The following is a 5080-nucleotide window of genomic DNA, read 5'->3' on the forward strand; positions in this document are numbered from 1 at the left end:
TATACAGCACATAGGTGGGTTTTCCTCTTTTATCCAGTCTGTAACTGCAGCTGCACCTTTTGCTGAGGTCGTTAGGCCCATTCACGTGCAGAGCTACAACTTAAAGATATGTATTTAGTGTCATCAATGATACCTGTTCAGTCCCTGTTGTGGATTGTTCCCCTGGACTTCCTCTATTACATACTCCTCCTTAGTGTTTCTTGCAGAGCTGGCTTCATGATCACATATTCTTTCGGTTTCTGCCTATCTTGGAAGCTCTTTATCTCTCCTTCTGTTCTGAATGAGAGCCTTGCTGGATACAGTATTCTTGGCTGCATGTTCTTCTCATTTAGTACCCTGAATATATCCTGCCAGCCGTTCGTAGCCTGCCAGGTCTCTGTGGAGAGGTCTGCTGTTGTGCTAATACTTCTCCCCATAAAAGTTACAAGTTTCTTGTCTCTTGCTGCTTTAAAGATCTTCTCTTTATCTTTGGAATTTGCAAGTTTCACTATTAAACGTCGAGGTGTTGAGTCGTTTTTATTGATTTTAAGGGGGGTTTCTCTATTTCTGGATCTGAATGCCTGTTTCCCTCCCCAAATTAGGGATGCTTTCAGCTCTGATTTGTTGAAATCAGTATTCTGGACCTCTGTCCCTTTTGGCACCCTCGGGAACCCCAGGTAAACATAGATTTTTTTCCTTCTGAGGCTGTCATTTATTTCCCTTAAGATATCCTCATGATCTTTTAGTCGTTTGTGTCTTTTTTCCTCAGTTTCCCTCCTTGCCTTGTCTTCTATGTTACTCACTCGTTCTTTTACCTCATTAACCCTCATCGTTAGGACCTCTAGTATGGATTGCAACTCATTTAAGTGATTTTTAATTTCGGCCTGATTAGATCTAAATTCTGCAGTCACGAAGTCTCTTGAATCCTTTTTGCTTTTTTCTAGAGCCACCAGTAGCTTTATACTTGTGCTTCTGAATTGGCTTTCTGACATTGAATTGTAACCCAAATTTTGTAACTCTGTGGGAGAGGGACTGTTTCTGATTCTTTCCTTTGATGTAAGGTTTTTCTTCTAGTCATTTTGCTCAGTGCAGAGTGGCCAAAAATGTTATACTTGATAGAAGCATGAACTCTTCTCTCACTGTAGCATTCCAGCTGCTCTCTCCTTAAATCTCAGGCTGAATTCCTAGGTATTCAGGGTGATTTGAAATTTATTGGGTAATTGGGAATGGACAGGTAATTTGGGGACCCTACTCTTCCACCATCTTGCCTCCACCTCCTCTGTTTTCCGTTTAAGCATGGATTCCAGGCAACGATATCAAGAGGGTCACTAAGAAAGACGTCTGACATTGGCCACCTGAACTGCATGGTGATTGGCCACCTGAACCAGGCCACAATGTGAGCCTGAGTGAAGTCACAATCGCACTTTTCTCAGATGACATGATACTTTATGTGGAAATCCCAAGAGTTTGCAACTTTGCTAGGACTCATACTGTAATTCAGCAATGTGGCAGGATGAAAAATCAATGCAGAGAAATCAGTTATAACTGATTGTCTACAAATACTGAAAAAAGGGAAATTTAGGGTTGATCCTACTTAAAATTGCACCATAAAACATAAAATACCTAGGAATAAACATAATGAAAGAGGTAAAGGATCTGTAACTAAAAACTACAGAATACCTATGAAAGAAATTGTGGAAGAGCAAAGACATATATTAACACTGCATGTTCAAAGATTTGAAGAATCAATATTGTGAAAATGTCCATGATACCCAAGCAATGTACCCTTTCAAAGTAGTCCCTATCAAAATACCCTTGACATTTTTCACAGAACATAAATAAATAACTCTAGGATTTGCATGGAACTGGAAAAGACCCCAATTAGCCATAGGAATGTTGAAAAAGAAATCAAAAGCAGGTTATATCACAATGTCTGGATTTCAGGCTGTATTTTGTCTAAGGTTTTTTCTGTATGTCATAGACAAAGCTGTCATCATCAAAATGTTATCATACTGGCACAAAAACAGACACATTGATCAAGGAATGGACTAGAGAACTCAGAAATGGACCCTCAACTCTATGGTCAACTAATCTTCGACAAAGCAGAAAAGAATATCCGCTGGAAAAAGTACAGTCTCTTCAACAAATTGGACAGCCACATGCAGAAGAACTCAACTGAACCATTCTCTTACACCACACACAAAGATAAACTCAAAATGGATGAAAGACCTAAAGGTTAAATAGCAATCCATCACAATCCTAGAGAAAAACACAGGCAACAACTTCTTTGATCTTGGCCATAGCGACTTATGCAAGACATGTCTATAAAAGCAAGGGAAACAAGAGAAAAACTGAACTACTGGGACTTCATCAAGTTCAAAAGCAAAGGAAAAAGTCCATAAAACTAAGAAGCAACCTACAAAATGGGAGAAGGCATTTGCAAATGACATATGAGACAAAAGGCTAATATCTAAGATCTATAAAGAACTATGGAAGTCTACACTCAAAACAAGTATCCAGCGAAGGAATGGGTGGAAGACATGAACAGACATTTCTCCAAAAAATCCTACACGTGGAGAACAGACACATGATAAAAAATGCTCCACATCACTCATTATCAGGAAAATACAAAACTAAACAAAACCCACAATGAGATACCATCTCACATCTGTCAGAATGGCTAAAATGAACAAGGCCGCTGGCCCCTGCCAGAGTACTGGGAATCAAAGAGAGGCTCGAGCTTCCTGGCGGCGAAGCGTCCTGGCTCAATGGACTGGATGGGCACAATGACAAGGGCCTGGTCTTCGCCATCAGCATGCCCGACCACAGTATTCATCTGGTGTTGTGGAAGGAGCACGGCTGACGCCACGTGCTGGCCGCCGGTGACTGTGGGTGCTGGGGCTCCAGGGTTTCAGTGCGACCTCTGGCAGCCGACTGCATGAACCAAAGCTCTCACCTAACGGTAGTAGCGCAGTGCACAATCATTTATCTGTGTTTGCCAGGGGGCCAGAGCTCGGGCGGGGGAGGGCTTGTTTTCTTGACACACAGCACAGCATGCTAACAGAGTACACCATTGACTTCATTTGTACTTAGTTACGTTGGTCAGTATAAGAGGATGCATTGAGGGTTCATCTTTCTTGAATATTGGTTTTCAGTAAAGAAAGTTAAATGGATAAAAAAAACTGGCGATGACAGTGTAAGTATGGCCAGCTGTCGGTGGTCTCATGGTCATTAAAGAGTTAAAGATTCTGAGTATTTAAGTGCTAATAATTACAATTTTTATCCAATTTTTTATTAAGTAAATTCTAGCAAGTAATATACATATTACTGCAGATAAAACCATCATTGGGAATTATTAAATTGATTGCATATTTTGAGCTACTCTTTATGAAGAGAAGTAAAATACTTGGTATGTGTAAGGCAGCAGAGAGTTGGCTTAGGGACTCTCAGCTATTTCTAGAAAAATTGGTTAGTAAAAATAGCATTCAGCTTATTTTCCTTAGCAAGACTATTCTGAGGATGGAATCTGTGACTCAGCAGCAGCGCAGACGCTGTCCCTTCAAACACCTGGTTGCCCATTTTCCACTGTTATGCTGATGCCTTTTTACTCATCTCATGTTTGATTAGGCGTCCTCCCTGAATGAGCTGGGCTACTTCATTTGTGGCATGGCATGCAAACAGAAGCCAGGTTCAAGGCTGGACCTTGTAGGCAAATCTCATGAATGTCAAGGAGTAACAACAGAGGGCAAATGTCATCCGCCCACTGATAATCTCTGGAGACTTTTTCATGTCATTGATGGCAGCAATGGGAAGACCCCAGTTGGCTACAGGGCCCCAGAAATGCGTACTCATGAGGCAGTCCCAAAAGTCCTTGCTCCGGACATAGTCTGCCACCAACAAGAAATGTTGGCGAGGATGTGGAGAAAGGGGAACCCTCTTGCATTGTTGGTGAGAGTGCAAACTGGTGCAGCCACTCTGGAAAAGTGTCCCCAGGACAGGAGAGCCCAGCCTGGAGAAGCAGGAGTTTCACCATTCTTCCCGGACAGGAAGGCGCTCTCAGGGAGTTAGAGCAGGATCCCAGGAGGGCAGGGATGACCTCAGACTCCCAGGGACACTAACAGACCACCTGCGCCCCAGGGAGAGCACACCACACCCCACGGCTGAGCTCCCTAAAGGGCTGCAGCGTGCCTGGCTGGACCCGTGAACAACTCAGAGGCAGCTCAGGTGGAGGCACCTGGGGCAGGGGGCTGCTCGTCCAAGGGAGCAGCTCGGAGGCAGCTTGAGCAGCGGGGGGTCTCCACAGCCCCCAGGAGCAGCTCAGATGCGGCTACAGCAGAGGCTCCACGCAGAAGGGGCTGCGCAGCTGGGAGCGCGAATCCAACAGCGCAGGCCGGGAGCACAGGGTGCCTGCGGACACAGTCCAGGATCCGGCGCTCCCCCGGGGACAGGCAGAGGCCAGGAGGGACAGGACAGCAAGGACACTCCTGCCCCAAGTTGAGCAGATCAGCGGCCCCTCCCCCAGAGCATCCAGGCCCCTGCAGACTGAGAGCTCCGTAGTTACTGCAGGAGCTGATTCCAGGGCTCTAGAGCTGGCCGCCGCCACTGTTGTTGTTCCTACTGGGGCCTCACAGGATAAAAACACCCCAATAAGCCTCATAGTGCCCTCACTGTATAAACAGGTTAAACATCTTTCACTGAGCCCTGAACCAGGCAGGGGGCTGAGCAGCTCCCCAAAGTGCTAACACCTGAAAATCAGAACAGCAAGCCCCTACCCCAGAAGACCAGCTAGACAGACAGGAAAAAAAAATTATTGATCAACCAGTGCTGGAAAGTTCCAGTGGAAGTCGAGGAATTTACAGTATACAGAATCAGAGTGTACTCCCCTTATTTTTTTTTGTTTTTTGTTTTTTGATTTCTGTTTGTTCCTCCCCCCCCATATTTTTGTTTTTCTCTTTTCTTCTCTTTTTTTACTTTTTTCTCTTTTTTTCTCTTCTTTTTTAAGTTTTTTTTCTTTCCTTCCTTCTCTTCTCTCTTTTTCTCCTTTCCCCAATAGAAATTGTTTTTGGCAACTCTGCACTGAGCAAAATGACTAGAAGGAAAA

At 44.3% G+C, this 5080-nt stretch overlaps 1 pseudogene; it reads right to left on the reverse strand.

Moving 5' to 3' along the window:
* Positions 1-3552: 3552 nt before the first annotated feature.
* LOC119869213 lies at positions 3553-3865 on the reverse strand (annotated as a pseudogene).
* Positions 3866-5080: the final 1215 nt, after the last annotated feature.

This window comes from Canis lupus, unplaced genomic scaffold, assembly GCF_011100685.1.
Source record: "Canis lupus familiaris isolate Mischka breed German Shepherd unplaced genomic scaffold, alternate assembly UU_Cfam_GSD_1.0 chrUn_S1631H1822, whole genome shotgun sequence".
NCBI lineage: Eukaryota > Metazoa > Chordata > Mammalia > Carnivora > Canidae > Canis > Canis lupus.